We start from the raw sequence: 24,151 nt of genomic DNA on the forward strand, positions 1-24,151 counted from the left end.
ATCCCTCCCCCTCTGCTCCACCTCTTTCAGCTCCTGGAGGACCCCCCTCCCTCTCTCTCTCTCTCTCTCTCTCTCTCTCACTCTCTCCTCCCTTTAACCCTCCCCTCCCTCCTCTTCCTCCTCTCTCCTCTCAGAAGGAGGGGTGGTGTAAAGTGAGCGGCAAGCGGCGCAAGAGGAGAGGAGGCTTGGAGCGTGCTGGAGCTGGCAGAGCGCCAGTGAGAGAGAGAGAGAGAGAGAGAGAGAGAGAGGGAGGAAGAGAGAGAGGGAGAGAGAAGCAGGGCTCACAGTGACTTTTATGACTTCTGTCTCCGTGCAGGACGTGCGAACTCTTGAACTAATCACCTGCAGACTGGAACAGCGCAGCGCGCACATCAGGATTCATGTAACTTTTCTGTTTTTTTGCAGCAGAGTCTTTCAACTCAATAAGTATCGATAACAAATTCCATTTTATTTTTTATTTTTATTTTAAATCACGCTGTAAAACGATCGCGCCAACTTGTGCCAGGGATCTCCGATGCGCCTTTGCGCACGGACCCTTTGGCGCGTACCCTGGCGTCTCCGGTTCAGTACCTCGCTCGCGTGTTTTTTTTCCCCCGGTGCATCATGGGACACGAACCGCGGACCTCGGGACCCAAAACTGGCATCACTCGGTTCCAATACGAGTCCGTGCCAATCCGTCTGAAAGAGTGGAAATGTTCAGTCTCACAGTGCAACAACTGATTCACACACACTCCTCAGTGGTCATTTCATTAACGCGTTATCACCTTATTCTCTATTCTCTCCATCTTTTATATGTCATGCACACAGGGGCTCTCCAAGGGGGGGGGGGGGGGGGTCCTGCCCTGCCCTGCCCTGCCCCTGCCCTACCCTGCTCCTGCCCTGCTCCAGTTATACTCTTTAAATGTTGTTTTGATTCCTTTCTTCCAACACCTCAACTCTCAGCAGACACAGCTCTTTCTTTCTTTCTCTCCTTCTTTCTGTCTGTTTCTGTGTTTCTGTGCTCTATTCTTTCATGTATCTATATTATATTATTATATTATTATATCTATATACAGCCTCGGTCCTGAGGTAAATGTAAACTCATTGATCTGGAAACTTTGCGGTCACCAGAGATCATCTCTAACCCTTTGACTCTCGCCCTCCTGAATGAACACAAATGCAGCATGTTCCTGTTTTTGGAGGCTGATTTTTCTCAGATTAACTACATTTTTAGACCACAATAGACCTTTTTAATGGATATCCATTGCTAGGCAACAGCCTCGGTCCTTGTCGACTTCCTGTCAGCTGAAGTCGTTCACATTCACCGCAACAGGAAATAAACTCGGACTGTTTTGAAAAATCTATGTTTACATCTTAAAAAAGGTCGTTTCAACAAAGTGTCTTTCTTTCTGTCTGTCTTTCTGTCTTTCTTTCTTTCTTTCTTTCTGTCTTTCTGTCTTTCTTTCTTTCTGTCTTTCTTTCTTTCTGTCTTTCTTTCTCTCTTTCTTTGTCTTTCTGTCTTTCTTTCTATCTTTCTTTCTGTCTGTCTTTCTTTCTGTCTTTCTTTCTTTCTGTCTTTCTTTCTTTCTGTCTTTCTTTCTTTCTGTCTGTCTTTCTGTCTGTCTTTCTCTCTTTCCTTCTTTCTCTCTTTATTCTTTCCTTCTTTCTTTCTTTCTTTCTGTCTTTCTTTCTTTCTGTCTCTCTTTCTTTCTGTCTTTCTTTCTGTCTGTCTTTCTGTCTCTCTTTCTTTCTGTCTTTCTTTCTTTCTTTCTGTCTTTCTTTCTGTCTGTCTTTCTTTCTGTCTGTCTTTCTGTCTTTCTTTCTTTCTGTCTTTCTTTCTTTCTTTCTTTCTTTCTGTCTGTCTTTCTTTCTCTCTTTCTTTCTTTCTGTCTTTCTTTCTGTCTGTCTTTCTTTCTGTCTGTCTGTCTTTATTTCTTTCTGTCTGTCTTTCTTTCTGTCTTTCTGTCTTTCTTTCTGTCTTTCTTTCTGTCTTTCTGTCTGTCTTTCTCTCTTTCTTTCTGTCTGTCTTTCTCTCTTTCTTTCTTTCTGTCTGTCTTTCTTTCTGTCTTTCTGTCTTTCTTTCTGTCTTTCTTTCTGTCTTTCTGTCTGTCTTTCTCTCTTTCTTTCTGTCTTTCTTTCTGTCTGTCTTTCTTTCTGTCTGTCTTTCTTTCTGTCTGTCTTTCTTTCTTTCTGTCTGTCTTTCTTTCTGTCTTTCTGTCTTTCTTTCTGTCTTTCTTTCTGTCTTTCTGTCTGTCTTTCTCTCTTTCTTTCTGTCTTTCTTTCTGTCTTTCTTTCTGTCTGTCTTTCTTTCTGTCTTTCTTTCTGTCTGTCTTTCTTTCTTTCTGTCTGTCTTTCTGTCTTTCTGTCTTTCTGTCTTTCTTTCTGTCTGTCTTTCTTTCTGTCTTTCTTTCTTTCTGTCTTTCTTTCTTTCTTTCTTTCTTTCTTTCTGTCTTTCTTTCTGTCTTTCTTCCTTTCTGTCTGTCTTTCTGTCTTTCTTTCTTTCTGTCTTTCTGTCTGTCTTTCTGTCTTTCTGTCTTTCTGTCTTTCTTTCTTTCTGTCTGTCTTTCTGTCTGTCTTTCTTTCTCTCTTTCCTTCTGTCTTTCTTTCTGTCTTTCTGTCTTTCTTTCTGTCTGTCTTTCTGTCTTTCTCTCTTTCTGTCTTTCTTTCTTTCTGTCTTTCTGTCTTTCTGTCTTTCTTTCTTTCTTTCTTTCTGTCTGTCTTTCTGTCTGTCTTTCTTTCTTTCTCTCTTTCCTTCTGTCTTTCTTTCTTTCTTTCTGTCTTTCTTTCTTTCTGTCTTTCTGTCTTTCTTTCTGTCTCTCTTTCTTTCTTTCTGTCTTTCTTTCTTTCTGTCTTTCTCTCTTTCTTTCTGTCTGTCTTTCTTTCTTTCTGTCTCTCTTTCTTTCTTTCTGTCTTTCTTTCTCTCTCTCTTTCTTTCTCTCTTTTGTTCTTTCTTTCTATGCTTTATTCTTACATTCATCTATATTCTTGTATGTTTCATGTAAGTAAATGAAAGTATCTTCTTTCTTTCCGTCTTCATTTATATTCTTTAATGGCTTTTTCATCCCTCTCTTCTTTCTCCCTGTCTCTCTCTGCCCCCCTTTAAACCTCTTTCACACGTACGTCCCTGATAAATTACTGGGATCACCTTCTACTTTTCACATGTAGCCACATTCAGGAACCTCTCGGCCTGGTACAGGATAGATGAGCAAGGGGGCGGTCTGACGGTCTAACAGCTCTTATCTTAAATCAACAATGTTCCTGTTTTCCTTCACGACGCGGCGTTCGGCCGGGTCACCAGGTGGGAAACGTGCGGTACAGACCGTATAACATCACCCACCTCTCTCCTATTCTCTACTTTCACCTGAATCAAAAAGAAAAAGAGACTTAAACTCCGGTGACCTGCGAGCTGAACGACTGACTCAAGGGGTCACGGGTTCAACTCCGGCTCCGTCCGTCGTCCCCCCCCCCCCCCCCCCCGGAGCCACGTGTCCCTACACGTCCTCGCCCGGGTTTCTCCTTCTTCCCTAAGTTCTTGAGAAAACAATCAGATCAATCAGACGCAGGCGCCGGGGGAAGTCGGGGCTGTTCTCGGCACGCTGCTGCGTCACCTCCGTTCCAAAGAAAATGACTGGCTTCAATTAGGTCCTCTGACTGGGATCAGGGATGTTACGTAACACAGAGGCAGATGCAGAGCGGAGACCCTGACCCCAGCTGAACACACACACACACACACTCACACACACCTGCAGAAGGTCGCGGCTTCATAATTAGGTCACTTTCTTTCTTGGTTTACCCTCTTTTTACGCGCTCTTCACCTCCTCTTTGACCCCGTCTGCTCCTCTTCTCTCTCTTCTCTGTTCATCTGCACCTTTGTGCCTCTTTCTCCCACTTTCCCATCACCTCAATCTCCCTTTCTTCACCTCTCTTCATCCCTTTCCTCCTCTCTTTTATTCCTTTTCCCTCTATCTGCACATTTTAAGGAAGGGGTCTCAGAGGGATTTGGGATATTTCCCTGAAGATCTCCTGGGTCTCTCTCTCTCTCTCTCTCCCTCTCTCTCTCTCCCCCTCTTTCTCCTCCTCTTCTTCTCTTTCCAGCTCTCACACGCTCCTGACGACGGCTCAATGCTGCCGCCTAGCGGAGCAGAAACACATGGCAGGTGGCCAGAAAGAGAGGAGGAAAGAAGAGTAAAGACAGTATTCTTTCAGGTATTCTCTCACTTTTTGACTTTCACACTTCGGCACGTGCAGCTCTAACGTCTTTAAATGATCTGCTGACACGAGAGGAAGGTTTAACACGACAGAGGATGAGATGAGTCGACGCTTTAGGTTCTTATAAATGCATAGTCGTGACTTTCTAAGGTTGTTGGGATGAGTGAGAACACTTTGTGTCGCGATCTGGGACAACAACAACAACCTCATTGTGCCTAATATCAGAAGGTGACTTAATAATTTGTCTGCTTTGTAAAATATTATAATAATAATAATGTCTTCTTTCAGACTAGTGGAAAGGAAACAACCAAAACACACATTTAGGTGTTTATTTTTCTTCACTTTGTCTGTTTGCATCTGTAGATTTCTACTAAATTCACCAGAAGTTCACATTAAACCATGTCTCATTTGTATATTTTAACATAACGTTTCAGAAAACTTGTCATTAATCAGCTGGGGAAGTTTCATGGTGGTAACTTTTATTTAAATGTGTATAAATAAGAATGAGTCCTGACCCCAAGTGAAGGAGTTCAAGTACCTCGGGATCTTGTTCACGAGTGAGGGGACGATGGAGCGTGAGTTTGGCCGGAGAATCGGAGCAGCGGGGGCGGAGCTGCAGTCGCTCTACCGCACCGTTGTGACGAAAAAAGAGCTGAGGAAGACAAAGATCTGGATCTACCGCTCAGTCCTGGTTCCTACCCTCACCTGTGGTCCTGAAAGCTGGGTCAGGACCCAAAGAACCAGGTCCAGGTCCAAGCGTCTGAAATGTGTTTCCTCAGTAGGGGGGCTGGAGTCTCCCTTAGAGAGAGGGGGAGAAGTTCAGCATCCGTGAGGAACTCGGAGTAGAGCCGCTGCTCCTTTGTGTTGAAAGGAACCAGTTGAGGTGGTTCAGGATCATCTGGTAAGGATGAACCCTGGGCGCCTCCCTAGGGAGGTGTTCCAGGCACGTCCAGCTGGGAGGAGGCCTCGGGGAAGACCCAGGACCAGGTGGAGAGATTAGATCTCCACACTGGCCTGGGAACGCCTCAGGATCCCCCAGTTAGAGCTGGTTAATGTGGCCCGGGAAAGGGAAGTTTTGGGTCCCCTGCTAAAGCTGCTGCCCCTGAGACCCGACCCCGGATAAGAGGCTGAAGATGAGATGAGATGAGATGAGATGAATAAATAAGAATAAGTAACCACCAAATTTAAAAGACTAGAAGAAGTAGAAGCGGCGTCAGCTCTCGTGTCCTTTATTGTTATTGGGGTTGTGGCGTCTTTGGAGAGTTTGAAAATGGTTAAGTGACTCTGAAACCACGCAGGACTTAAGAGAAACCCGACCAAACTGTTGATTCATTTAGGAAACGTCTGTTATGGAGCTTTTGATCTTCTTTTGACGGACTTGTAGATGTTGAAATGTCCAATCATCCCTTACTTAAAAGGAATAAATGATAAAAACACAATATTCAGACCTGAAAAATCAGATAAAACTCTAAAATTAGACTCAAATGCTCAAAAAAAACTAAAAACATAGAATTTATTAACACAAATTCAACTTCCCTTCCCAAAATATTTGTAAAAACATCTTAAAACAAGAAAAAACTCAATGTTCTTATGTTCTCTGAGTGTATTGTTTAGTTATTGTTAAGCAGCAACAACTTCGAAAGCTAGAACATTTCAAAATAAAGTAAAAATGAAACATGGTGAAAAAATAATAGTGCATTCAGAAACACAGCAAATCCAAAATGCACATCGTTTGCGTGTATATGTACACGAAGCATGTTGAACCTCAGCAGACATGCCAGTGCCCCGCGGATTACCGCGGAGAAAGGACTGTATGTAATGTATGTAAATCCTCCAGCACAACAGTCTTAAGGTACAATCCTCCGCATTCATGCACAGATGAGCCTTGTTTTTCAAAAACAAGAGGCGCAGATTATGCAAAAGGTTACTCAGACGTTGAAGAGGGAAGGTATAGGAACTGTTCAGCGTGGGAAATAATAATAATGCGTTCATCGGGTTCAAAAGGTCGTTCGGCGTTGGTACGAAGAGTTCAAGTTTGTCGTTTTGCTTTATTCGGTTTCACAATAAAAGCCTGGAAGTTGGCCTCGAATTCTGCGTTTGACCGTGGTTCGGTAGTTCAGCCAAAACTGCTGAATCAGAGCTGGTGGATGAGTGTCAGCACCACGGAGAGCGTCGTCCAGACACACTTTTAAGTCTGTAAAAACTACTATTTTGTTAAACATGATATTTCCCCCCCCACAAAAAACTCAAAAAAGGGGCTGGAAGCACGTCTGCTCTTTCTCCCTCGTTGAGAAATTCTGGATCTGGCCTTGCGCCGCCCTCCGCAACTTGTGCTTGCTTTAAGTTGAGACTGTTCCTCCCTAACCGGTGCAGACAGACGTCCGTCCTCCACAGAGCTGGGTCTGTCTGACGTTCCTGCCTGTTATAGTGAAGGTTTTCAACGCCACCGTACTCTACGGGGGAATTGTTGGGTCTCTGTAAATCATAAATAAGTCATAGAGTGTGGTTCATAATCACAACCAAACCAAACCGCTACTGCAAAAACCCTCTACTGGAGCTTTAGGTGACCGCATCTCTTTCATTAGAAGGTCACGACCTCTTGTATTATGTGTCAGACTCCCAGTGTTCCCATTCCAGATCGGGGACGGGAAGATTTGGCAGTTTTCGCCCCTGAATCTGAATAAAAAAAACGCCCCATATGAAAAAACAAAGGTCCATCAACCAGCCAGTGAATAATGTCAAATCATGCTCATTGTTAGACCGAGTCATGTGTTCAGAAGTGAATCTCAGAGTTCGTAAAGATTAATAAAGACCTCACGTGGGAGAGGTGATGCCGTAGATCAAAGATTCTTTCCATTGAACACATTGTGGCGAGTTCGGTCGAGGTTCAAAGCCCCTGTCGGTTCATAAACACAACCAAACCAAACCGCTGCCCTCCTAAAAAACAACAAAAAAACCTCTACTGGAGCTTTAAGTGACCTCATCTCTACCATTACAAGGTCACGACCTCTTGTATAATGTGTCAGACTTCCAGTGTTCCCATTCCAGATCCGGTACGGGAAGATTTGGCAGTTTTCGCCCCTGAATCTGAATAAAAAAAACGCCCCATATGAAAAAACAAAGGTCCATCAACCAGCCAGTGAATAATGTCAAATCATGCTCATTGTTAGGTCGAGTCATGTGTTCAGAAGTGAATCTCAGAGTGCGTAAAGATAAATAAAGACCTCACGTGGGAGAGGTGATGCCGTAGATCAAAGAGTCTTTCCATTGAACACATTGTGGCGAGTTCGGTCGAGGTTCAAAGCCTCTGTCGGTTCATAAACACAACCAAACCAAACCAAACCGCTGCCCTCCTAAAAAGAAAACCTCTCCGGGAGCTTTAGGTGACCTCATCTCTTCCATTACAAGGTCACGACCTCTTGTGTAATGTGTCAGACTTCCAGTGTTCCCATTCCAGATCGGGGACGGGAAGATTTGGCAGTTTTAGCCCCTGAATCTGAATTAAAAAAACGCCCCTCATGGAAAATAAATTGTCGGTTCATAAACAAAAACCAAACCACTGCCCTCCTAAAAAGAAAACCTCTCCTGGAGCTTTAGGTGACGTCATCACTTCCATTACAAGGTCACGACCTCTTGTGTAATGTGTCAGACTCCCAGTGTTCCCATTCCAGATCGGGGACGGGAAGATTTGGCAGTTTTAGCCCCTGAATCTGAATAAAAAAAACGCCTCACACGAAAAATTAATTTGAAGGTCCATCAACCAGCCAGTGAATAATGTCAAATCATGCTCATTGTTAGGTCGAGTCATGTGTTCAGAAGTGAATCTCAGAGTTCGTAAAGATAAATAAAGACCTGACATGGGAGAGGCGAAGCCGTAGATCAAAGAGTCTTTCCATTGAACATATTGTGGCGAGTTCGGTCGAGGTTCAAAGCCTCTGTAGGTTCATGAACACAACCAAACCAAACCGCTACTGCAAAACCTCTACTGGAGGTTTCGGTGACCTCATCTCTACCATTACAAGGTCACGACCTCTTGTGTAATGTGTGAGACTTCCAGTGTTCCCATTCCAGATCGGGGACGGGAAGATTTGGCGGTGCTTAGCCCATTAACACCGTTATGTGTGTAAGTTAGATAATTACCGCTTTCGTTTGGCCGCGAGAGAGTGTGTGTGTGTGTCTGCGTGTGTGTGTGTGTGTGTGCGTGTGTGTGTGTGTGTGTGTGTGTGTGTGTGTGTGTTTCTTTGTATAAGTAAAGACGCCTTATCCTTACATTCCACAGCGATGTCCGTTTAAGCTTTTAACACTTTACCTAAACACACTTGCTTACCTGAGTTAGCGCGAGTGGGAGACGGCGTGGGTGTGTGCGACAGTTAGCGAGGGGAAGAAAAGAGTGTGTGAGTGTGAGTGTGTGATGATGGCTTTGCTAGCGAATGTATTTTCAATTTCCTCTAACCCCGGAACGACCTTTCACAGCCGAGGTGTTTGGCTTAGGCTTTAGAGGGCTTAGTGGGACACAGGAAGTGAACATGCACACACACACACACACACACACACACACACACACACACACACACACACACACACACACACACACACACACACACACACACACACACACACACACCTGACAGGAGAGAAGAAAGAGAATGAGAGCGAGACATGATTCTGGTTTTATTCTGTTGTAAAAATAACTTATAGGTGATTTAGCTGCAAAAATATACACAAAAAAATGTGTTTTATACAAATAATTAAAGAAAAACGTGATCTTGACACCTGTACACGCTACAGACAGGTGTGTTAAATGCAAGAAGAGTCCCTACACACACAACAAAGCACCAATGGGCTCCTTCCTTTGGGATTGACTTTGGTAATCCACTTGAATGGACTTTACTATGAGAGGAGCTGGTACAGGGGCCAGTAGGTAAGTCTTTAAAACACTCTTTAATAAACTCTGGCTTCACTAACTACGCTGTTGGTGCTTTGTTGTGTGTGTAGGGACTCTTCTCATGCTGCTGCAGAGGTTTGCTGTTATTTTCAGCAGCATTAGTGGTTAAAAAAGACCTTTGAATGCCTTCAACGTACTGCCCCGAGCGGTAAAGCGTGTAAACATGCTCTAGAATGAACCTGAAATGAGCAGAATATGGGACCTTTAAAGTAAAAGTTAATGAGTATCATGAGCAAAGTATACTAAAGCTGTGACATAAGACTGAGATAAAATAATATAGATAATATTCATGTTTCTACCTTTATGGTGCTTCAATATTTCCTCTAATGAAGACGTTTTATCTGCGAACATGTACCGTATTTTCCGTCATATATAAGGCGCACCCCATTATAAGGCGCATAGAATAGACGCTACAGTCGAGGCTGGGGTTACGTTAAGGACCGCCTCTAAACTCATTGATGCTATGTTGGCGAGCTAGCGCTGTTGCCTTCAGTGGAACAGTGATCGTAGGGACACTTCTACTTGCTGCTCTCTGTTCAACAACCCACTGTTGGAGTTTGTCCTCCAGCTGCAGCCGTCTCACTCTGTTCCCTCTAAACTCTGTTTAGTCTTCTTTACTCGGCGCAGGTCGTCTTGTTGCTTCCTCCACTTCGGCACCATTGATTGGTTTATGTTAAACTCTCTGGCTGCTGCTCTATTCCCGTGTTCTACTGCGTGACTAATGGCCTTGAGTGTAAACTCTGCGTCGTAAGCGTGTCTCTTAACAGGAGCCATTTTGGGCTCTTTACACAAACACACACATGGAAATGAAACGGCACGCTTCACGCAGTCGTATATCTCAACATGCACCGCGCGTTACTTCTTCTACGGGGGAAAATAGAGTCGGCGGCTGCTCACCGTAGTTGGAGACCTGTTGGGGCTCAATATTGGTCCATATATAAGGAGCACCGGATTATAAGGACACTGTCGGCTTTTGAGACACTTGAACTTTTAGCCGTTGTTGTCGTGTTTTTTATACTCACGCAGTTTCAATGGATGATGAGCGCGTGGCGTTCTTTCCTATTTAAAGTAGATGACTCAGGAAAAGAAAGGTTATGAGAGGTTAAACATGCAATTCAATTCTATCCGACTGGGAAGGAAAAAGGATCATTGGAGCGGTTTTTATTATGTTAATTTGAAATGAGTTAGTGAACCTTTTGTAATCACAGGCTGCACCAATTATCTTTGCGTATTTTAGCATCGTTAGCGCTCTCGGGTAACCTGCGGATAATAAAAGACCTGGCAGAGCTGCAGAAGAAAGCAACAGAACAACAGAGGAGCCACCGTCGAGAGAGAGAGAGAGAGATCACAGGACGAGTCGCTCAGTGCTTACAGATGTGGCTAATGGTTCATTTCACCGCGGAGGACACGTGGCGCTCGCCGTTCGCTGCAAACGAACTACGTGTTCGCGCTCCTCTCGCCGTTAATGAGCGCTCAGAGGCGGTTTGCGTCGCCTGTGGTGGATCCGGGCTGAGAGGTTCAGGAGGTCAAAGCTCTGGTTTTCACTCTGAGACACAACAATAACATTTATCCACGGCGCTTTTTTCCAAACGGATTTGGTTTTCTTTGCAATGTGCAGTTAAAGAACGGCGATGAAAAGGAAGAAGACGTGTTTTGGGGGCGCGTTAAGGATGAACTGTCGACGGCCACGCGACGCAGCGGCAGCGACTAAGTGTGGTTACACAGCGCTTCATTAAGAGTCCTTGAACTAATCGAGTACAAAGTGGCCGTCCAACCCCCCCCCTCGCCCTCCGCTGCAAATTTTCTGGATCGGGGCTTGTGGGTAGACTTCTGAGCAAACCTAGGATGTGTGTGTGTGTGTGTGTGTGTGTGTGGGGGGGGGGGGGGGGGGGGGGGGTCTACGTAGCGCCACAAGGTTGGTGCGCGACAACTTAATGAAGGCTTCATCCGATCAGATCTGTGTGTTTTTCCATGTCTGCAGGCGGACGACGGAGAAGACGGTCCAGCGGGCCATGAGGTTGTGGGTTTGAACCCTCAGTTTTTGCCTGAAGGCGGTGAGTTGGTAAACGTCCCTTCCCTCAAACATCTCTGCTAATGAGCCCATGAGCAGGGCTGTTAGTGCTCCAGTCTGTTTTTTGGTTTGTTTGTGGTGGAAGTGCTTAGGTCATGGAGTAGAAGGAGTAAAACCACAGCGAAGACATATCCTCAAGATGTATTCTGATATTTGCACGTTCGTTAAGTCGTATTCGCATCAACTGGTCGTCTGATGTCTTACAAAAACGAATGCACACGATCGATATCTTACCAAATAAGACATTCACGTTAACGCCGTGAAATGGCGACCGGTGCGTGACCTCGATGGTTAACTTAAGGCAACAAACGTGGTTACGTGGTGACATACTAATGTAGTTATCATCATGGAGGGCTGGCTCCGTCCTGGGGGTCCAGCTGGACTCTTTGGTGGCGGTGTCTGAGAGGAGGATGCTGTCTAACCTGCACAGCGTCCTGGACAACAGCACTCACCCTCTCCACCAGCTGCTGACCTCCAGCAGAAGCACCTTCAGCCACAGACTCATTCTCCCCCGGTGTCACACTGAACGCCGGAGGAAGTCTTTCACTTTATATCATCACTGCATCACTTTATATCATCACTGCATCACTTTAGATCATCACTGCATCACTTTATATCATCACTGCATCACTTTATATCATCACTGCATCACTTTATATCATCACTGCATCACTTTATATCATCACTGCATCACTTTATATCACTTTATATCACTTTATATCATCACTGCATCACTTTATATCATCACTGCATCACTTTATATCATCACTGCATCACTTTCTATCATCACTGCATCACTTTATATCATCACTGCATCACTTTATATCATCACTGCATCACTTTCTATCATCACTGCATCACTTTATATCATCACTGCATCACTTTCTATCATCACTGCATCACTTTATATCACTTTATATCACTTTATATCATCACTGCATCACTTTATATCATCACTGCATCACTTTAGATCATCACTGCATCACTTTATATCATCACTGCATCACTTTATATCATCACTGCATCACTTTATATCACTTTATATCACTTTATATCATCACTGCATCACTTTATATCATCACTGCATCACTTTATATCATCACTGCATCACTTTCTATCATCACTGCATCACTTTATATCATCACTGCATCACTTTCTATCATCACTGCATCACTTTATATCATCACTGCATCACTTTCTATCATCACTGCATCACTTTATATCACTTTATATCACTTTATATCATCACTGCATCACTTTATATCATCACTGCATCACTTTAGATCATCACTGCATCACTTTATATCATCACTGCATCACTTTATATCATCACTGCATCACTTTATATCATCACTGCATCACTTTCTATCATCACTGCATCACTTTATATCATCACTGCATCACTTTATATCATCACTGCATCACTTTATATCATCACTGCATCACTTTATATCACTTTATATCATCACTGCATCACTTTATATCATCACTGCATCACTTTAGATCATCACTGCATCACTTTATATCATCACTGCATCACTTTCTATCATCACTGCATCACTTTATATCATCACTGCATCACTTTATATCATCACTGCATCACTTTATATCATCACTGCATCACTTTATATCACTTTATATCACTTTATATCATCACTGCATCACTTTATATCATCACTGCATCACTTTATATCATCACTGCATCACTTTCTATCATCACTGCATCACTTTATATCATCACTGCATCACTTTCTATCATCACTGCATCACTTTATATCATCACTGCATCACTTTCTATCATCACTGCATCACTTTATATCACTTTATATCACTTTATATCATCACTGCATCACTTTATATCATCACTGCATCACTTTCTATCATCACTGCATCACTTTATATCATCACTGCATCACTTTAGATCATCACTGCATCACTTTCTATCATCACTGCATCACTTTATATCATCACTGCATCACTTTATATCATCACTGCATCACTTTCTATCATCACTGCATCACTTTATATCATCACTGCATCACTTTAGATCATCACTGCATCACTTTATATCATCACTGCAACACTTTATATCATCACTGCATCACTTTATATCATCACTGCATCACTTTATATCATCACTGCATCGCTTTATATCATCACTGCATCACTTTATATCATCACTGCATCACTTTACATCACTTTGTATCATCACTGCATCACTTTATATCATCACTGCATCACTTTACATCATCACTGCATCACTTTATATCATCACTGCATCACTTTACATCATCACTGCATCACTTTATATCATCACTGCATCACTTTATATCATCACTGCATCACTTTACATCACTTTGTATCATCACTGCATCACTTTATATCATCACTGCATCACTTTATATAACTTTATATCATCACTGCATCACTTTATATCATCACTGCATCACTTTATATCACTTTATATCACTTTATATCATCACTGCATCACTTTATATCATCACTGCATCACTTTCTATCATCACTGCATCACTTTATATCATCACTGCATCACTTTCTATCATCACTGCATCACTTTATATCATCACTGCATCACTTTATATCATCACTGCATCAATTTATATCATCACTGCATCACTTTATATCATCACTGCATCACTTTATATCATCACTGCATCACTTTATATCATCACTGCATCACTTTAGATCATCACTGCATCACTGTATTTAGTTGTACTGTAACTTAGTTCAGTCAGAAATGTTGCTACTCTTTAACACTGTTATCACTTATCGCTCCTTATCACTTATTTAGTTTGTACTTATTTTATTTAGATCTGCTGTTAAACTGCACGCTGCGTATTGTTGTATATTGTATAAACCTACGTTTAACCACTGTCTCATTGGTTATTGTTTGATTTATTTGATGTCAGCTTTTTATTTGATTTGATTTACGTTACTCTGACCCTTTCCCATCTTTGTATTGAAACTGTTGCACAATCATTTCCCTCGGGGTAAATAAATAAAGCTTCTTAAATCTTGACTTAAGGGGGTTCACGTGGCGTCGCTGTCCGGCAGAAACCTCGTACGTTCAAAACCTGTGATTGTTTTTCAGGAACGTGACGAACCGATGGTGCTACAGGCTCTTTTTTAATACTTCATACTTCAAACTTTAACGGTTAAAACCTCTCAAAACCCACAAACACAGATGTAAAAAGTGAACAACAGCACTGATTTATAGATTTCAAGAAAAATTTAAATGGCAAAATAAAGAAATGCGAAGTTTCCGCCAGACAGCGGCGATAAAATTGCACAATCTCCAGATGAATCCAGTTTTTAGGGGATGTTTTTGACTCTACGTCGTCTCCTGTTCGTTCAGACTTCACTCGATTATTTTGGAAAGTTTTGATCAAAGTAAAAAAAAATTATCACATCATGCGAATACCCAACATTTGCTTTCCTGCGATAAGCATGAATGTGCCATAAAACCCCTTTCTCTCTCTAATGGAGGCTGGTGGATTGCGTCTGACAGAGCGTCTGACCACGTTTTACTGGGCAACACCAAGCAGCTCGTAACCCCCGCTGCTCAACACCGACTCGTCTGTGAAAAAACGCCTGTTTGTCCTCGGGGCGTCGGATCTCCCGCTGACACCCACACTGTTCGGTGCCAACAAGGCGATACACACATCCCAAAACTATTAATCCGCGCGGTCCCGCATGTGTGTTTCCCACAAACATCATGAGCTACACACTGTTGTTAATCAGCGGTTTTTATAGATAACACATGTAGCATCGGTTTCCCATGATGACACACCGCCGTCAGCTAGAAAACACAGTTCATCGGGTCAACGTGATGTGTGTGTGTGTCAAAGGGTGAGTTCATGACAACGCAATGTGTGTACGAGTGTGTTCAGAGGTTCGTTAGGGCCTGATATGAGTAAGTGTGTGTGTGTGTGTTAAATCGTGTTTTACGAGCGATTGTATCTGAGTTTAACGGTCGTTCTTTTGTCCGCAGGTGAGGAAGCAAAATAAAGACATCTGGGCATCAGTGACTCAGCTGTGTGTGTGTTTGCTTTCATGCATTCTTACTTTTATTTCTGATTTTATTGTTCATGTCTCAAACTCTCTGCGTTTCATCATCAGCGGTGGGAAAAGTTCAAACAAAAATACGTTTTAAATAAAGAGTAAAAAAGGGTTTTTCCCCTAAAGTTCGCTCCCGACAACAAAACGCAACATCTGCTCTCAGGAAAAGTCAATGAAGCGTTGAATATTTCGCTTTTTTGGGAAGCTAATTGTTATTGTTCTCGTTCCTGTGTTGTGACAGGTCGAGATCAGAGGAAAACCAGAAGGAGACAGAAAACCCCCTCTCAGAGCAGCAGGTACCAACGCGGTGACGGAAACACCAACATGTGATCCGCACCTTTAAACTTCAGCTACTAAAGGTTAGAACAGCGGCGTCAAACTCCAGTTCACAGGGGGTCAAATTTAAAAACTGGGACAAAGTTGCGGCCAAACTCAATATTTAAAGAGTGCAAATGTGCATGTGTTCCCTTCTCTCCAGATGTGTAACGTTGAACCTTTCCAGTGCAGGTCCTTGTTCTTGTCGTGGTGTTTCTTCTGTTTGATTCTTTGGTTGCAGCCACGGTGACAAACAGCTCTTTACCTTCAGACACAGATCATCTGCTGAAAGCTCCTGTCCTCCATCTTTCTTTGGGTCGTTTTTGGCGAGTTCTCATCTGTTTTTAGTCGTTTTGTCATCTTTTGTAGTGTTTTGCGTCTGTTTGTAGTCGTCTCATCACTATTTTTGTGGTGTTTTTATCTTTCTTTACTAAAAAGCAGCGAGACAAACAGCTCTTTACCTTCACACACAGATCATCCAAGGCTGTTATCTAGCAATGGATATCCGTGAAAAAGGTCTATAACGGTCTAATAATGTAATAAGGGTGCACTCACACTGTGCGTCCGCACCGCGCCCCGTGCTTTAGGGTCCTTGTCCCCCCCTCCAGGCCCGTTTGTACTCACACTACCTGGGCCTCGGAGAATGCTTCTTGCTGCCTATACGTCATCACGCCGTAACACGGCACACGCATTGATGACGTCATGGCGATGCGTGGCTTTGTTTCCAGATCTTTCCGTAGACCTCAGAGTTTTTGTGCGTCTTGTCGACTGTTTTGGAATCTTTTCATCAACCAAATCTGCAGTAAACACTCCACCTCCACATCACACCAACGTGAACCTTTCACCGCCATTGTTTTAAATGTCCGCGCATGGTCCCTCCTTCTTCTTTCTACGTCCCAACAGGCGCACAGGAAATGACCTCAGAACCGCCGTAGGCCTCGTGCTCGTACACGTGCGCACGTTCGTGCTCGTACACGTGCAAACGTGCTTTACAAAAGCCCACCTCTCTCAGACGGGCCGTGGACGGCAAGCATGCAGCAGTTATGCGCGGAGCGGTTGCACTCACACTGGTCAAACGAACTAGACTTGACCCGAAAAACCTGTTTTGGCGCGGTGCGGAAGGACAGTGTGAGTGCGCCCTTAATCTAATTATGTAGTTAATCTGAAAAAAATCAACGTCCGAAGAGACAACAGGAACATACTCCCATACAGGATGAGAGTCAAAGGGTTAAAGATGATCTCTAATGACCGCAAAGTTTCCAGATTAATGAGTTTTCATTTATCTCGTGCTTCTAAACTCAGCGTATGATGCAAAGACGCACTAATTTACCCCTCGGAGACTAAAACAGTAAAAATCCACAAATAAGCAATAAATGCCGCTCATTTCCCAGAAATCATAACGATAATAAGTTTGTCAGTTTCCCAGCTGGATAACTCACCCTCTCTCTCTACCTCTGCGTTGCTCACACACACACACACACACACACACACACACACACACACACACACACGCACACGCATAGAAACACACACACACGCATAGAAACACACACACATTTCCGACAAATTCCCCAGAGAGGTCTGTATCGAATCAGATCTAAAACGGCAATTACAGTAATGCTGCTCGACACTTTAATGTTTTTGTATTCACCGTGAATACCATGGGAAAAATCCAACACACACACACACACACACACACACACACACACACACACACACCGTAACAATCCCCCAAAACACAGAGCTATCAGGTCTCTGCTAAGACTTCATAATGGGCCCCATTATAATTCAACTTTCTTCATATGTGGTCAGGAACTAGAGAGGAATGAAAAACTGGCACGGCTTCACACACACACACACACACACACACACACGAACACACACACACACACACACACACACACACACACACACACACACACACACACACACACACACACACAGTAGTAAGAAAGAGAATTTGTTGGTCAGCCGCAGCTATTTTTGGGGGAATATTAGTAAAACTCACTGAAAGAGATGAAGAGATAGAAAGATGAGGAGATAGAGGGATGAGAGCGGAGAGGAGGAGGAGGAGGAGGAGGAGGAGGAGGAGGAGGAGGAGGAGGAGGAGGAGGAGGAGGAGGAGGAGGAGAGGAACCGGGCCACAGGCATCCAGAGAGACGAAGCATGTGATCGTCCTGTTAGCTCAGAAGACACTTCCACTTTTAAATCAAGTTACTTTGACAAATGTTTCCTAGTTGATGTCGTGCTGCTGGAAAACTCAACGTCCTTAGTCATTTTGCATCTTTTTGTGCTGGTTTTGCATCTGTTTTTAGTCATTTTGCATCTTTTGTGCTGGTTTTGCATCTGTTTTTAGTCATTTTGCATCTTTTGTGCTGGTTTTGCATCTATTTTTAGTCATTTTGCATCTTTTTGTGATGTTTTGCATCTATTTTTAGTCATTTTGCATCTTTTTGTGATGTTTTGCATCTATTTTTAGTCATTTTGCATCTGTTTGTGCTGGTTTTGCATCTATTTTTAGTCATTTTGCATCTTTTTTTGCTGGTTTTGCATCTGTTTTTAGTCATTTTGCATCTTTTGTGTTGGTTTTGCATCTATTTTTATTCATTTTGCATCTTTTTGTGCTGGTTTTGCATCTATTTTTAGTCATTTTGCATCTTTTTGTGCTGGTTTTGCATCTGTTTTTAGTCATTTTGCATCTTTTGTGCTGGTTTTGCATCTGTTTTTAGTCATTTTGCATCTTTTGTGCTGGTTTTGCATCTATTTTTAGTCATTTTGCATCTTTTTGTGATGTTTTGCATCTATTTTTAGTCATTTTGCATCTTTTTGTGATGTTTTGCATCTATTTTTAGTCATTTTGCATCTGTTTGTGCTGGTTTTGCATCTATTTTTAGTCATTTTGCATCTTTTTTTGCTGGTTTTGCATCTGTTTTTAGTCATTTTGCATCTTTTGTGTTGGTTTTGCATCTATTTTTATTCATTTTGCATCTTTTTGTGGTGGTTTTAAATCTTTTGTGGTGGTTTTGCATCTATTTTTAGTCATTTTGCATCTTTTTGTGGTGGTTTTGCATCTATTTTTAGTCATTTTGCATCTTTTTATGGTCGCTCAATAACACAAACTAACCGTCCGAGGCGACGGTCGAGCAGCAACTGTGTTCCTAAAAAAAGAAGTGATGACGAAAGAGAGAAAGTGAAAGTTACACACAGTTGGTGTTTCTATAACCTTTGACCCCTCGGGCTCATCAATAACCAGGAGGCCAGGAGAAGTGTGTGTGCTGTCTCATCCGTCTTCATTAGACCCGGGTGTGTGTGTGTGTGTGTGTGTGTGTCTGTGTGTGTGTGTGTGTGTGTGTGTGTGTGTGTGGCAGCGTTGTCGTGCACACACTTTAAACAGATACACACACACGTAGGATTCATTCACGTAAAGAAACAGTCGGTGGACACGTAAAAAACAAAAATGAAGCTTTTATTTTGAAAACTTAAAACAGCTCAAATTGACAGTTTCACCAGTTTTCAAATTTACAAAACACACACACACACACACACACACACACACACACACACATGGTGCCAGTGTTTTTCTCTCTCTGTATCTTTTGACCTCCCGTGAATGTTTCTCTTTGTTTGAGGAGGAAGGAAAGTTACACGCTGATATCTGACTGGCTGATTATTTAACTGTCTACCTCACACACACACACACACACACACACACACACACACACACACACACACACACACACACACACACACACACACACACACACACACACAGGAGCCGGACGATACGCAAACCAGGCCTAAACCAGGAAGTGATGTTGGCTTTGAACCTCCCTCACAACCATTTACAGGTGTGTGTGTGTGTGTGTGTGTGTGTGTGTGTGTGTGTGTGTGTGTGTGTGTGTGTGTGTGTGTGTGTGTGTGTACAGATAACAAGTACATCACCTTCACCTCGGTTTTCCTCTTTCTATTTTATCACTTTCAACACCCCAAAGCATAAAGTTGGTGTATAGTTCTTACTCATTTTGAATCTTTTTGTGGTTGTTTTGCATCTATTTTGAGTCATTTTGTATCTTTTTGTGCTGGTTTTGCATCTATTTTTAGTCATTTTGCATCTTTTTGTGGTGGTTTTGCATCTATTTTGAGTCATTTTGTATCTTTTTGTGCTGGTTTTGCATCTATTTTTAGTCATTTTGCATCTTTTTGTGGTGGTTTTGCATCTATTTTTATTCATTTTGTATCTTTTTGTGGTGGTTTTTGCATCTATTTTTAGTCATTTTGCAAAACCACCACAAAAAGATGCAAATTGACTAAAAATAGATGCAAACCATCACAAAAAGATGCAAAATGACTAAAAATAGATGCAAAACCACCACAATAAGAGGCAAAATGAGTAAAAATAGATGCAAAACCAGCACAAAAAGATGCAAAATGACTAAAAATAGATGCAAAACCAATAAAAAAGATGCAAAATGACTAAAAATAGATGCAAACCATCACAAAAAGATGCAAAATGACTAAAAATAGATGCAAAACCACCACAATAAGAGGCAAAATGACTAAAAATAGATGCAAACCATCACAAAAAGATGCAAAATGACTAAAAATAGATGCAAAACCACCACAAAGAGATGTAAAATGACTAAAAATAGATGCAAAACAACCACAAAGAGATGTAAAATGACTAAAAATAGATGCAAAACCACCACAAAAGGATGCAAAATGACTAAAAATAGATGCAAAACCACCACAAAAAGATGCAAAATGACTAAAAATAGATGCAAAACCACTAAAAAAGATGCAAAATGAGTAAAAATAGATGCAAAACCAGCACAAAAAGATGCAAAATGACTAAAAATAGATGCAAAACCAATAAAAAAGATGCAAAATGACTAAAAATAGATGCAAACCATCACAAAAAGATGCAAAATGACTAAAAATAGATGCAAAACCACCACAATAAGAGGCAAAATGACTAAAAATAGATGCAAAACAACCACAAAGAGATGTAAAATGACTAAAATTAGATGCAAAACCACCACAAAAAGATGCAAAATGACTAAAAATAGATGCAAAACCACTAAAAAAAGATGCAAAATGAGTAAAATTAGATGCAAAACCAGCACAAAAAGAGGCAAAATGACTAAAAATAGATGCAAAACATCACAAAAAGATGCAAATTAGGGTTAGGGTTAGGGTTAGGGTTAAGGTTAGGGCTAGGGTTAGGGTTAGGGTTAGGGTTGGGGCTAGGGTTAGGGTTAGGGCTAGGGTTAGGGCTAGGGTTAGGGTTAGGGTTAGGGTTGGGGTTGGGGTTAGGGCTAGGGTTAGGGTTAGGGTTAGGGTTAAGGTTAGGGTTAGGGCTAGGGTTAGGGTTAGGGTTAGGGTTAGGGTTGGGGTTAGGGTTAGGGTTAGGGTTAGGGTTGGGGTTAGGGTTAGGGTTAGGGTTAGGGTTGGGGCTAAGGTTAGGGTTAGGGATAGGGTTAGGGTTGGGGCTAGGGCTAGGGTTAGGGTTAGGGATAGGGTTAGGGTTAGGGTTAGGGTTAGGGTTGGGGCTAAGGTTAGGGTTAGGGATAGGGTTAGGGTTAGGGTTGGGGCTAGGGCTAGGGTTAGGGATAGGGTTAGGGTTAGGGTTGGGGTTAGGGTTAGGGTTAGGGTTAGGGTTGGGGTTAGGGTTAGGGTTAGGGTTAGGGTTGGGGCTAGGGTTAGGGTTAGGGATAGGGTTAGGGTTAGGGTTGGGGCTAGGGTTAGGGTTAGGGATAGGGTTAGGGTTAGGGTTGGGGTTAGGGTTAGGGTTAGGGTTAGGGTTGGGGCTAGGGTTAGGGTTAGGGATAGGGTTAGGGTTAGGGTTGGGGCTAGGGTTAGGGTTAGGGTTAGGGTTAGGGTTAGGGTTGGGGTTAGGGTTAGGGTTAGGGTTAGGGTTGGGGCTAGGGTTAGGGTTAGGGATAGGGTTAGGGTTAGGGTTGGGGCTAGGGTTAGGGTTAGGGATAGGGTTGGGGCTAGGGTTAGGGTTACGGTTAGTTTGCATCTTTTTTTGCTGGTTTTGCATCTATTTTTACTCATTTTGCATCTTTTTTAGTGGTTTTGCATCTATTTTTAGTCATTTTGCGTCTTTTTGAACTGGTTTTGCATCTATTTTTACTCATTTTGCATCTTTTTGTGACGTTTTGCATCTATTTTTAGTAATTTTGCCTCTTTTTGTGCTGGTTCTGCATCAATTTTTACTCATTTTGCATCTTTTTTTAGTGGTTTTGCATCTATTTTTAGTCATTTTGCATCTTTTTGTGCTGGTTTTGCATCTATTTTTACTCATTTTGCATCTTTTTTAGTGGTTTTGCATCTATTTTTAGTCATTTTGCGTCTTTTTGAACTGGTTTTGCATCTATTTTTAGTCATTTTGCATCTTTTTGTGATGTTTTGCATCTATTTTTAGTAATTTTGCCTCTTTTTGTGCTGGTTCTGCATCAATTTTTAGTCATTTTGCATCTTTCTGTGGTGGTTTTGCATCTATTTTTAGTCATCTAGCATCTTTTTGTGCTGGTTTTGCATCTATTTTTACTCTTTTTGTGGTGGTTTTGCATCTATTTTTAGTCATTTTGCATCTTTTGTGTTGGTTTTGCATCTATTTTTAGTCATTTTGCCTCTTTTTGAATTGGTTTTGCATCTATTTTTAGTCATTTTGCATCTTTTTGTGCTGGTTTTGCATCTATTTTTAGTCATTTTGCATCTTTTTGTGGTGGTTTTGCATCTATTTTTAGTCATTTTGCCTCTTTTTGAATTGGTTTTGCATCTATTTTTAGTCATTTTGCATCTTTTTGTGCTGGTTTTGCATCTATTTTTAGTCATTTTGCATCTCTTTGTGGTTGTTTTGCATCTAATTTTAGTCATTTTGCATCTCTTTGTGATGGTTTGCATCTAATTTTAGTCATTTTGCCTCTTTTTGTGGTGGTTTTGCATCTATTTTTAGTCATTTTGCATCTTTTTGTGGTGGTTTTGCATCTATTTTTAGTCATTTTTCATCTTTTTTAGTGGTTTTGCATCTATTTTTAGTCATTTTGGTTTTGCATCTATTTTTACTCATTTTGCATCTTTTTAGTGGTTTTGCATCTATTTTTAGTCATTTTGCATCTTTTTGTGGTGGTTTTGCATCTATTTTTAGTCATTTTGCATCTTTTTGTGATGTTTTGCATCTATTTTTAGTCATTTTGCATCTTTTTGTGATGTTTTGCATCTATTTTTAGTAATTTTGCCTCTTTTTGTGCTGGTTCTGCATCAATTTAAAGTCATTTTGCATCTTTTTGTGGTGGTTTTGCATCTATTTTTAGTCATCTAGCATCTTTTTGTGCTGGTTTTGGATCTATTTTTACTCTTTTTGTTGTGGTTTTGCATCTATTTTTAGTCATTTAGCATCTTTTTGTGGTGGTTTAGCCTCTATTTTTAGTCATTTTGCATCTCATTGTGGTTGTTTTGCATCTAATTTTAGTCATTTTGCATCTTTTTGTGATGGTTTGCATCTATTTTTAGTCATTTTGCCTCTTTTTGTGGTGGTTTTGCATCTATTTTTAGTCAATTTGCATCTTTTTGTGGTGGTTTTGCAAAATGACTAAAAATAGATGCAAAACAGCACAAAAAGATGCAAATTGACCAAAAATAGATACAAAACCAGCACAAAAAGAGGCAAAATGACTAAAAATAGATGCAAAACCACCACAAAAAGATGCAAAACGTCACAAAAATATGCAAAATGACTAAAAATAGATGCAAAACCACCACAAAAAGATGCCAAATGACTAAAAATAGATGCAAAACCACCACAAAAAGATGCAAAATGACTCAAAATAGATACAAAACCAGCACAAAAAGAGGCAAAATGACTAAAAATACATACAGAACCAGCACAAAAAGAGGCAAAATGACTAAAAATAGATACAAAACCACCACAAAAAGATGCTAAATGACTCAAAATAGATGCAAAACGTCACAAAAAGATGCAAAATGACTTAAAATAGATTCAAAACCACCACAAAAAGATGAAAAATGACTAAAAATAGATGCAAAACAACCACAAAAAGGTGCAAAATGATTAAAAATAGATGCAAAACCACCACAAAGATGCAAAATGATTCAAAATAGATGCAAAACAACCACAAAGATGCAAAATGATTCAAAATAGATGCAAAACCACCACAAAAAGAGGCAAAATGAGTAAAAATAGATGCAAAACCACTAAAAAAGATGCAAAATGAGTAAAAATAGATGCAAAACCAGCACAAAAAGATGCAAAATGACTAAAAATTAGATGCAAAACCAATAAAAAAGATGCAAAATGACTAAAAATAGATGCAAAACCAGCACAAAAAGATGCAAAATGACTAAAAATTAAATGCAAAACCAATAAAAAAGATGCAAAATGAGTAAAAAAAGATGCAGAACCACCACAAGAAGATGCAAAATGACTAGAAATAGATGCAAAACCACCACAAAAAGATGCAAAATGACTATAAATAGATGCAAAACGTCACAAAAAGATGCTAAATGACAAAAATAGATACAAAACC

At 41.3% G+C, this 24,151-nt stretch overlaps 1 protein-coding gene across 1 annotated transcript in view; it reads right to left on the reverse strand.

The window, feature by feature from the left end:
- The window catches only part of exoc6b (exocyst complex component 6B), a 344,934-nt gene that overhangs the window by 210,399 nt on the left and 110,384 nt on the right, over positions 1–24,151 (reverse strand). The window lies entirely within an intron of this gene.

The sequence above is a fragment of the Echiichthys vipera genome (genome assembly GCF_963691815.1).
Source record: "Echiichthys vipera genome assembly, chromosome: 22".
NCBI classification, from domain to species: Eukaryota; Metazoa; Chordata; class Actinopteri; order Perciformes; family Trachinidae; genus Echiichthys; species Echiichthys vipera.